Source organism: Pinus tabuliformis, chromosome 8 (genome assembly GCF_031772625.1).
Source record: "Pinus tabuliformis cultivar Carrire ecotype Pingquan chromosome 8, CPIR1, whole genome shotgun sequence".
NCBI lineage: Eukaryota > Viridiplantae > Streptophyta > Pinopsida > Pinales > Pinaceae > Pinus > Pinus tabuliformis.
This window is the reverse complement of record NC_142294.1, coordinates 614,059,527-614,072,089: the sequence shown is the minus strand read 5'-3', so window position 1 is coordinate 614,072,089 and position 12,563 is coordinate 614,059,527.

Genomic DNA, 12,563 nt, shown 5'->3' with positions numbered 1-12,563 from the left:
CCACAACTTGAAAGGAGACTACCATCCCTTGATGTAAACAAGAAATAACAATGTGTTGGTTTACCTGATCATAAATTCTGCATATCTCCATCTTCATTTTTGCATCTTCTTCCTTCAAATTTGCTTCACATCAACATCATAAGTGCCCGGTAACTAATGCATAATAGCTCAATCATGTCCCTCACATTCTCCCATTCTCTAACCTCTTCATGCCTTCCAAAATCACATCTTTTATAAAGATAGTTTGTTGGTTGTTTGTATCCCACATAGGAATATGAAGTGAATATGCTTGACCCTTTGCCTTCCACTCATTCGTTTCCAAACTCTTCATATCTTGAATATTAGAACACAAAAATAAATAATCCATCCAATATTAATTTCAGCCACATGTAATCATTAAATGCATCAACCTAATGCCAACATCAAATACCAATATTTATCATTAATGCATCAAAAAAATCTTTGCAACATCTTTTCCTTGGATTCTTGCCTTTGCATCACAACAATTCATCTCAATCAACAATTTTACATCACAACAAATTCTTCGATATAGCAATCTCTACAACATTATCAAAACATTTCAATGTATCACAACTCCTCCTCCTTCATTTTCTCCTTTGCCTTCTTTTATTGCTTGCTGCTTGTTGTTGCTCCTTGCGTTGCTGCTTCTTGCTGATCCTTGCATTCCTTCAATGCCCCTTTTGCCATCAATGACAATATGGCCAACAATCTCCCCCTTTAGCATTGATGGCAACAAATTTGTCCTCCCCCTTTCACTCTGCAAAGTGTCTTCCTTCCTCTCATTACCTCCCCCTTTGACATCAATGGCAGGGGGTTACAGATGCCTTGTAGCCTGTAAAAGAGTCCTTAGTGTAGTTGTCATCATTGCTTTAATGCTCTATAACTCGCAATGTCTTGTTCCGCATAAACAATGTTGACACTATCATTGAATGAATTCCACTCCACATGACATATAAATATTGCTCCAAATAAGCTTAATTTTTTTTTAACATTGTAAGAGCGTTGCAAAATATTGTTGTGAGAACACTCTGTAAAATGTTGCAAGAATATTGTTGAGAGAACACTTTGTAAGGAAAGCATGGCATGCATGAGAAATACATTATATTGAGAAATGTCCTCTTGCAAAAGCACAAATAATATAAGAATAGGGAAATAATTGGAAATTGCATTACATCTCCTGATGGACAAACCATTGTTATCAACTTGCATTATTATAAGCCATGTCTTAATGCTTTTGAACTCCTGTCAAGTACCATAATAACTGAGGTTCATGTTTATGGTTACTGTATCAACTAGATAGCCACAACTCTCCAAAGAAGAAGTGCATCTCGTATTGTTGTGAGAGAATATAAACACATAGACTATTAGGTATAAATGCATCTGAAGGTAGGCTTGATTATAACTAATACAATCTGCATATGTTTTGACTGTTGATAACATTTGTTCTTATTGCAGACATAATAGATGAACTTTTGTGACTTGGGAATGTGAATTATCACATAGCAGTACTCCTTGAGATAAGCCTTCTTTAGACCTGTCAATAGAAGCTAAGACAAATGTTCTAGAATGGACTTCAAATGCACAATCTACAAATTAGGATATGATCACATGAGCTGCAATTTCGCTTTGTTCTTGTACAGGATTGCATGCATTATCAATTCATTTTTCCAATAGTTTGACAACATCTAGGGGACAATTGATGCCAATAACTTCAACATGTAAATGATTCTCCTCTTCATAGTTGTGAACAATGGATCTATATTTTTCTTGTGGGACTCTTCTTACAAATATAATTTTTGTGGAAGTCCCTCACTTTGTGATGGCTTACAAAGATCTTCTCTTGTAGTACACCAAAATTTGTTGCATTCATTGTCAACATCTAAAGCATATGTTTTAATGGATGGAAGGGGCATCATTAATATAGTGTTCAATGCTTGGATTGACCTTTTCCCATGGTTGGATTTTGTTGTAGCTACCAACAAAAGTATGGCCAACAAGCATTAACCCCAGTGAGCATTGTATTAAAGCTAACAAACATAAGGACAACAACCAAGTATTCTAGCATTCTCATTGAAAGTACCATTCATTGTATTCAGGGTTCTTGACACAACATTCCTTAGTATTCCTGATAGCACAGTAACATTCCATATACCAATTCTTGACAAAATTCCATATTAAAGTAGCATATCGAAGCACTACAAACAATGCGATGCAAATAATGCTTCATAAAAATACACTCTCCATATCTCCATAATATGCTCTCCATAACTTGAAATATAACTCATCATCCATATTCTTTATTAATAACACTTTCCAATGCTCTCCATGATATGAGTTTCCACTTTGCATATTATACCACCACTAGTTCTATTATGTGCTCAATTTATTATAATGTTGCATACTATAATAATAATAATGCATTATAATAATTAATATCATTCCATGTTTGCAATGTAAGTTGGGATATAAGAACACATTATAATAATAATATCCCTGCATATTAATTCAATGTTGGTAATTAAAAATGTTGTTGGCAATAAAATATTAATGCTGCTTCAGGAATGAATTAACGCTGCTCCAGGAATGAATTAACGCTTCTCCACAGTTTGTTTTAACCCTGCTTCAATAATGGATTAACACTGCTCCAAGTTTGTATTAACACTGCTCCAGAGTTTGTATTAATGCTTGAAATGTTAATTGTTGAAGCATATAGGTTGAAATGATAATTGCTGGAGCAATATAGGTTGAAAATTATATGTTGAAGAACAAAGCTGGAGTAATATAGGTTGGAGCAGTAAACGTTGAGGTTGAGAAAATGATAGGTTTTCTGGCTGCAAATAATAGGCTTTTCTGGCTGCAAAATTTGCATTTGTCTTTTGCTGCAAAAATAACGTTGGAGCAAATAATACCATTTGTCTCTTGGTGGAGGCTACAAATAATATATGGTGAGCTTCTTTCAGATAAGAAGTTCGATCTTTAAATCTTTCCACGCGACCACACAACACTGGAAGGTTCCAACATCGATTATGATTCCGATAACAGAGAAAGATGGTTGAATTGAATGGGTTGTATGAATATCCACCTTGTATGAATAAATAACAACAACATATAAACCACGTTGTATATGAACCAAGGCATGCATAAATGATATCCAACTCTATTCTATTCAATAAGGAGGCCATCCATATCCTGAGTTTACCCATATACTGCATTTTTCACACTACATTATTTTCACACTATGTTCTTCACAGTGCGTTATTTTCACACTGTGTTTTTCACACATCAACATTATTCATGCATCCAACACAAGAGAAGCATTTATTTTCACACAAGAGCAACATTATTTTCACACTGCGTTCCTCATTATTTTCACACTGTGTTTTCTTCACACTGCGTTATTTTCACATTGCCTTCACGTTGCAACATTATTCATGCATATTTTAATACTTCAATACTACTTCAAAGTGATACTTCAATGTTTAATCCACATTTAATTCACATTTAATACTTCAAAGTGATACCAACGCATTAGTATTTCAGTATTTCAAGTGCTCCATGCCAACGCATTAATATTTCTTGTGCTCCATGGCAACAGATTCGAATGAGCATAACCAATGGTCAGATTATTTCTCTCTGTTCGAATATTGCTCAGATTAGGGCATAAAACCTTAAGCATTGTTCCATATAACATCCTATTTCCAAATGAAATATGTGCCAACGCTATCGACTGGGTAGTTAATCTTTGAAGAGAGTGCACCTTCATACAACTGTAATGCACGTTGCATACAATTGTATAAATGTTGGTTGATATGTATTATGTTAGGCAGTAAAATTTTAACACTTCATTCAATTTCCATAATGTCAATGTAATAACCTATCCTTGTTATATGTCATATGCACTGTCTTTGTCCATCTATAATGTATGCTAAGTAATTGATTTGAATGTAACACATACTAGAATTTTTTTTCAAAAAAAAAACACCATAGCAATAATTTTGACCCACAAGGTTGTCATAAAGCTGCTAAGATTATAGCACTGCCATATTTGTTCACTAAGAATACCTTCCGGGTCCCTGTCATACTTCTACAAGAATTTGTAATTGTTTTATGATCCACTGAGTATGTAACTATTATGTTGAAGATTCAGTTACACTAGCATATCTTTTCACTATCCATTTCCCACTGCTTTGGCGCTAGTATCCATAGGGAAAAAAAATTGGACCATTCTGAGTTAGACCATATTACCACTACCACAAGTTCACACAACCCCAACTTGTAACTCCACAAATTATGTATACGTGAATGGCTCTTCGATCATTTAGATTGCATAGATACCTTTTCTTTCTTGCAGGTTCCTTTTTATATTATTGGCTTGAGATTCTAGCAATTGTTAAAGCTTCATGGTTCTCCATTGTATACATATTATTTTGTTTCTAGTCGTTGTTTCATTTGGTAGCCATCATTGAGGTAGGGATGAGTTCTAAAATTATGCTTCAAAGATCCCTTTTGTTTGAAATGGAGTGCATCCAAATATGGCGCATATCCTTATTGATCCTCTGCAAATAACTTCCATCACTCATCACAGAGGTAGCACGGTTTCATATGCTTGGAGTGGGCTGCAGTGAAACCATCTCTTATTACTCTCAATGAAATTGAAATTTCTGCTTCAATTTTTTTTTTTTGAATAACACTGTCTAGTCTCAATTCAGCTCCTTCCCATTATTAAAAAAATGTCTTGTATGGGGCTCTCCTGCTTTATACATCCATTTTTCCTAATCTTTGGTTCTCTTTGACTCACAATTTTTCTATTGTAATTTGATGCATGAGAATGTCTTGTTCTCAGAGTTTTGTATCCACAATCGCAATCAAGGCCATTTAGAGTCTATTGGTCTATGTTTGAGATTGATGTACTCAAGATGGATCTGAATTTTTAAGTTTTAGGTTTTTGTCTTGTTTCTCCATTTTTATTTGCAGCATTTGGCATGTACGCAGTTATTCAATTGTTGAGATGAATTAATGCTGGAGTTGTCCCCCCCCATTTTTTTTGCAAATTTTGCAGAAGTCTTTTTGCAAAAAAAATTCTCTTGTTATCTTTCAAATTTTCTTCGGATTGCTTCACATATCTCTTACAACTTCAGGTTCTCAAATAGGTGACACGTTCCCTTTTGTAACTATCTTCTTTCCAATACAATGATGAATTTCTTGATCGAATAAAACCAATTCCTGATCCAAAATATCCTCAAGCACAACACATTCCTCTTTCATCTTGTTGAAACAAATGTAGGTTTTAGCCTCGTACATAAATTACCTGCATACGAATTCTAAAAACAGAAAATAAACAATGGTGAGAGCATAAAACATAAAACAAATATACACAGAGATTTTCCCCTAGATCCCAAAACCGGGACTACTAGATTTATTATTCATTATATTCCTTTCAATGTTACAATACATACACATGCCGAGGCATTCATAAATGCCAATACATTAACCATGGATTAGAACATAACCACAGTTTCCTTGACCGGATCTACAAACTACCATGGGCGAAAAATCATCATGCCCAAAATCATGTGTGAAAACCACGCACAAAACCATAGGTAGGTCTACTCACCTTATATAGGGTCCAATTTTTTTACCCACGGCGCTACCGCAGACTCCATAGAGGGGGGCTACCGCCCCCCTCAAACCCCCTGATGGAGGGGTTGCCACCCCCCTGTGACCCACCTGCTACGCCCCACGCAACGATTAGAGGGGGTTTTCACCCCTCCGTGCGTGGGGCTAGTCGTGGAAAGAATATAACACACACCCAACATTCTCCCACTTGTTGTTTTCTTTCCACGGGGGGCCACAAGAGAGCTTAGTCATTGGTCCAACCCTGCAACCCCCATTGTTTCTCTACACCAAGAAAACTTCTCAGTGCTCACAGAATTTATCAATGCATCTATAACATTCTTCAAAGTGTCCACCTTTACCAACAACACCTTTTTGTCCTCAACCATATCCCTCACAAAGTGATACTGAACATCAATGTGCTTTGTCTTTGAATGATAAGCAGGGTTCGCCAAGAAAATTTCACTTTGGCTGTCACAGTCTATCCTTATAGCTCGATGTACCAACCCCATACTTGAATACAATCTTTGCAACCAAACTGCTTCCTTGCTTGCATGAGTGGCTGCCATGTATTCTACCTCTGTAGTTGAAAGTGGCACTACAGACTCTCTCTTGCTCATCCAACTGACTGCATCTCCAAATAGGTTAAATACATACCCACTTGTAGATATTCTCTGATCTAGATCTGCAACCCAGTCTACATCAACAAATCCATGATGTCCAAAACTCTATCCAATCCTGGTCTTCATTGGTAGCACAGACCATAATCACTAGTGCCACACAAATACCAGAAAACCCGCTTCACTGTTGTCCAATGCTCCTTCCCTAGTTTTGACATAAACATGCTCAATACTCTCACTGCATGTGCAAGCTATGGTCTAATACAGACCATTGCATACATCAGGCTACCGAATGCACTTGCGTATGGAACACGGGACATGTCCTCTTCCTCTTCTTATGTCTTGGGACACTGTTCAGCAGATAACTTTACACCGATAGGAATAGGAACCTTCACCGGTTTACTATCCTGCATATTAAACCTCTGCAATATTGTCTCGAAATACTTTCTCTAGTTTAACCAAAGCTTCCTTTTTGCCTGATATTGTTTAATTTCCATGCCCAAAATATAATTTGCAGCACCAAGATCTTTCGTGTCGAATTTGGAGGACAAATGGGTCTTCAATTCCTGGATAATTTCTTTGTTATTTCCAAGCAACAACATATCATCCACATACAAGACCAAATAAATAACAAGGTTGCCAATTAATTTAAAATACACACAATGATTTGCTTTGCTTCTGGTGAAGCCAAGTCCTCGTATATATGTATCAAATTTCTGATACCACATCCTTGGTGACTGTTTTAACCCATACAAATAATTTTTTAACCTACATACCAGTTCTTTCTTACCCTTCACCGCAAATCCTTCAGGTTGCTTCATGTAGATCTCTTCTTCTAGATCCCTGTGAAGAAATGTTGTCTTCACATCCATCTGTTCTACCTCAAAATCAAAAGCAACAACAACAGATAAAAGTAATCTAAAAGAAGCTACCTTGGCAACAAGAGAAAAAATATCGCCAAAATCAATTCCTAACACCTAGGAATAACCTTTCGCTACCAACTGAGCTTTGTATTTCTCCACCTTGCCTTCTGCATTCATCTTCTTCTTAAACACCCATTTTCTTCCAATGGTTTTCTTTCAAGCCGAAAACTCCATTAGATCCCAAGCCTCATTTTTGTGCAAAGATGCCATTTCATCAACCATGACCTCTATCCAGAGTTTGCCATCCTCTGAATCTACTGCTTCCCTGACAGTTCTAGGATCATCATCAGTAATAGATAAATCAAAATTTGAATAGAAAGCATCTAGACTATACCTTTCTGGATGCCTTCTTTCTTGAATTGATCTTCTCACAACTGGAGTTTGTGGCTCTTCATCTTCTAATTCCCCTTCTGCTGTAGATTCTGATTCCTCCTCCTTTAGCTCAAACTCTATCTTCTCAGGTTCCTTTGGTAGGACTTCATGTTTAATAACATATTTCACCTCTCTAAACACCACATCGCGGTTGTACACAACCTTCCTTGTTTCTGGGTTCCAAAGCTTATAACCTTTTAAACCATCCTTATACCCAATAAAGATTCACCTTTCAGATTTACCATCCAACTTGGTTATTTTCTCCTTTGGAACATGTACATATGCATCATATCCAAATACCCTCATATGTGAAAGAGAGGGTTTCTTACCAGTCCATACCTCTTGTGGAGTCTTATCCTCCAACGTTGATGAAGGTGATCCGTTGACCAGGTAACATGCAGTCTCCACCGCCTCTGCCCAAAATTCCTTTCCTAACCTGACACCATTGAGCATGCTTCTTGTCTTTTCCATCAATGTCTTGTTCATTCTTTCTGCAACTTCATTTTGCTGAGGTGTGTATGGAGTAATCTTCTACCGTGCTATACCACACTTCTTATAGAACTCTTCAAATTCTTTCTTGCAAAACTCTCCACCATTATCTGTCCTCAACACCTTTATCTTATTCTCTGTCTAGTTTTCCACCAGAGCCTTAAATTCTTTAAACCTATCAAAGACTTTAGATTTCTTCCTGAGGAAATATATCCATGTATTCCTTAAGAAGTCATCTATAAATGATACATAGTACACAAACTTACCCAGTGATGGAACCGACATAGGTCCAAACACATCATTGTGCACAAGCTCTAATATTTGTTTCACCCTCTTAACACCAGAGGGGAAGCTCACTCGATTCTGCTTCTCATATACACAATTTTCACAGAAATCAAAATCCAGAGAGAAATTAGACATAACTTCTACCATACCATTACCATGAAGTATTTGAAGGTCCTTCTCTCTAAAATGTCCAAGCCTTTGATGCCATAACATGTTATTTTCTCCATAGACTACTAGATTTTCTACTCCACTTTCAAGAACCACAGAATTGTTGCACCCATCAATAACAATGCTACACTGAAGCTTGTACAGAGTTCCAATTCAAACTCCCTGCATCAATATCAGTGCTTCCCGAATCATCTTGTAGGTATCTTTCTCGAACACTGTTTTTACACATGCATCATCCAACTTGCTTACAGAAATAAAATTTCTAGCCAATGCAGGAATATGAAGAACACCCAGAAGTGTTCTAATCCTTCCACCTTGCAACTTCAACTTGACTTTTCCGTGACCGACGATTCTAGCCTTCCTTTCATCCCCTAAGAAGACATCACCACCATCATATTTATCATACTCACAGAACCACTCCCTGTGGGGAGTGAAGTGAAAGGATGCACCTCAGTCAATCAACCATGCTTAACGATCTACATGTGTACTTGAAGAAGAAGCCAAGTACACATCCCCACCTTCATCCGAGGTGGTTTTCTCCTCTGCAGAAGGAGCATCATCAAATCCCTTTCCTTTCCCATGAGCTTTAGATCTACAATCCTTTTTGAAGTGTCCTTCCTTTCCGCATTTCCAGCACACATTTACAGGTTTTCCTGGAGATTTAGATCTCCCTCTAGATTTAGATCTCCCACTCAAGGATTTATTTTTGTTTCTGTTCTGGGACCGTCCTCATACAAACAAGGCATCACCATTCTAGCCCTCCATATTTTTCCCTCTCATCTCCTCCAAAAGAAATGATGAGACTATTTCATCAAACTATAAGGCAATCGCATTGCTACCTATTGCAACAACCAGACTATCCCACGAATCTGGTAGAGAACACAATAAATTGATGTACTTATCTTCATATGAATTTTTTACATCAAAAGATAACAATTGGCTTACCACATAATTAAAGGCATTCAAATGCTCTGTCACTGAGTCTCCATCCTTCATCCTCATGTTATACAACTTTTTTCGTAGGAACAATTTATTCACAAGAGACTTAGATTGGTACAAAGTCCCTAACTTATCCCACAAAGCCTTCGCTGAAGCTTCCCCTGATACATTCAACAATACTGAATCAGAGATACACAACCATATTGTGCTCTTTGCCTTCCGATCCAAATTCACCCAGTATTCAACTGATATTTTCGTTGGTTTAGTACCCAGATCTACCGTGATATACTTATCTTTATCCACCAACATATCCTCCATATTGAGTTTCCACAACTCAAAACTTTGACCATTAAATTTCTCTATCTCTATCTTTCCACTGCTCGCCACCTTCTTTCACCACAAGAATCGATCCCGCAGATCTCCCACTGAACAAGGTCTACCACAGGCCCGAGAAAAACCCCTCAACAGCAAAGGCATCCCCTTGAAGCCAAAACAAATATGATACCAAATGTATGTTTTAACCTCGTACATAAATTACCTGCATACGAATTCTAAAAATAAAAAAATAAACAATGGCGAGAGCATAAAACATAAAACAAATATACACAGAGATTTTCCCCTGGATCCCAAAACCGAGACTACTAGATTGGTTTTTCATTATATTCCTTTCAATGTTACAATACATATATATACATGTTGAAGCATCCATAAGCCTCAATCCATTAACCCTGGATTAGAACATAACCATAGTTCCCTTGACCAGATCTACAAAATACCATGGGAAGAAAACCATCATGCCCAAAACCATATGTGAAAACCACACACAAAACCATAGGTAGGTCCGCCCACCTAATATAGGGTCCATTTTTTTTTCCCTAGGCGCTACCTTGAACCCCGTAAAAGGGAGCTACCACCCCCCTCAACCCCTCCAACAGGGGGGGATTCTGCCCCCCCTGCTATGCCCAACACAATGAACATGGGGGCATGTCACCCCCCTGTGCGTGTGGCTAGTCGTGGAAAGAATATAACACACACCCAACAACAAACACTTTGTTTGACATAGTTATTTCCAAATAATTGTGATGATTTCGTTTGCAATTAGGAGAGGTGTTCCTTCAACTTCATCATGTTTTACAGATTCCTTATGAGTACATCCCTCTTTTGCCTTACAAAAATATTCAACATTATTTAAATTGTGATGAAGCTACTATACAAAACTTTCAGATTCTCTAATCAAGTTGGCCAAACATACTGTAAATCACCTTTCTCTAAATCCTTTTGATATATTTCTAAATTGGTGGAGGATGCATCATTGATCTCAAATTCTTTCCAAGACATTCAAGATAAATTTGTAGTGAGGTCATTTTATTTTTCTTTTCCTGCAAGTTGGGTATAGTACAGTGGAAATTCCATCCACTAAATCGTCCTTTATTATCCAATATTTTATTCAATATATTTTCCTCAGTATAGATGTATTTCACACCTACATATTCAAAGCTTTGTTGTTAATAATGGAGCTTCTCTCCCCCTTAGGTGATACTGCTCTAACATTGACAAATTCTTCTTTTCTTTCTTGAGTAACTCTCCCTAAGACCAAGATAGGTCACTCGTTTCTCTTTATTCTTTCTCTTCCACACATTAGTAGGTTGTATTCTCGTGTCTACATTTTCTTTTGTCTCATTGTTTGGATTTCTTGTAGTGTCCATATTTTGTCTAGAGTTCTTTAAGGTATAGTGCAACTTGCAGTCTTTGGCTTTTTGTCCAGAATTTCTACATAGATAACACCTTATATGGTCAAGCAAAAGAACAAATCATGTGTGTTTTTTTTATTCATTTATATTTTTCTTTACATACTTTTTGCATTCAACCACTTTATGTTCAAATTCATGACACATATAATAATAACCATAGAAAGAGATTATGTACCTGGTTGTTGGTGTTCTCCTTTGTTTGCTTGCTGGATAGTACCTTCTTGTTTGTTGCATATTTTGTTGAATAGTATTGATCTTCTTTTTCTTACAATCTGCTAGCACATGTCCATGTTCATGGCAAGAAAAACATGTGATGTTTTTCCTAGGAGCAAAGAATCTCCTTTGATATCTTCTGAACTTGTTCAACTCATTCATTGGTTTTTGATATTGCTGCTTATTTTTGTTTTCTTTACAAAATCATGTTTTTGTTAGACTCTTCTCCTATAGGTTCTTTTAGAGCTGCTTCATTATCATCTTTAATGGTTTCCTTTGTTGAGTTCATCATGGAGGCAAGATCCTCTTCTAGCTGCTTACACAACCTATTCTTTTCTTCTAACTTATTTCTAGCTTAATAAACCTTAGCTTCTAATATTTTACACTGTAGGTCTCTCTCCTTGAATTTACTGCTCATCACCTCTTCTAGTCTCATTTCTTCTTCAATTTGTGTTTTCAGGCTGACAATTTCCTCCTTGTACTCATGTTCTTTCTCATCACATATCTGCACCAGTTTCTTCAAATCTTTGTTTTCATTCTTCAATATTTCTATACTAGCCAATGATAATTCAAGCCTAGCTTGATTTTCATGAGGGTTAGGTACATTCACACAGGTAGAGGTTTCATTTAACTGAAGGATTTCCTTTTGACAAGTTTTTTCTCCTTCCTCTTTCTCTGCACTGCTGCTACTAGCCTCTCCATTCATGAGATGCAATCTATCCCATATTTCTTTTGCAGAAGTTAAATCTATGATTGTATCAAGATCCTTATTATGAATATTGTTATACATGACACATTTTGCTTTAGCATTCCACTATTGTTCTTGCAAAGAGGGAGAATCCTTGTTGTAGCCATCACATACTAGTTTCTATACACCAGGACCGTAAGATATCCGTTCAAATTTTACCTTATCTCTCCATTCATGAAAGTTTGTTGCACTCAACACATGTACACTTTGATAGTCCATGACTCAACTAGGTCTACCTTCAAGCTGTTAGGCTTATATAGAAGGAACCGACTTTGATACCAATTGATGAAAACTTGACTAAACTAAGAGGGGGGTGAATCAGTTTAGTATATTCATGGACATTAAAATTCTTTTCCCTAATCTCATTAATTGAAACATTGCATGAGTAGCTTAACAAGTAATGGTCAACATATTGAATATG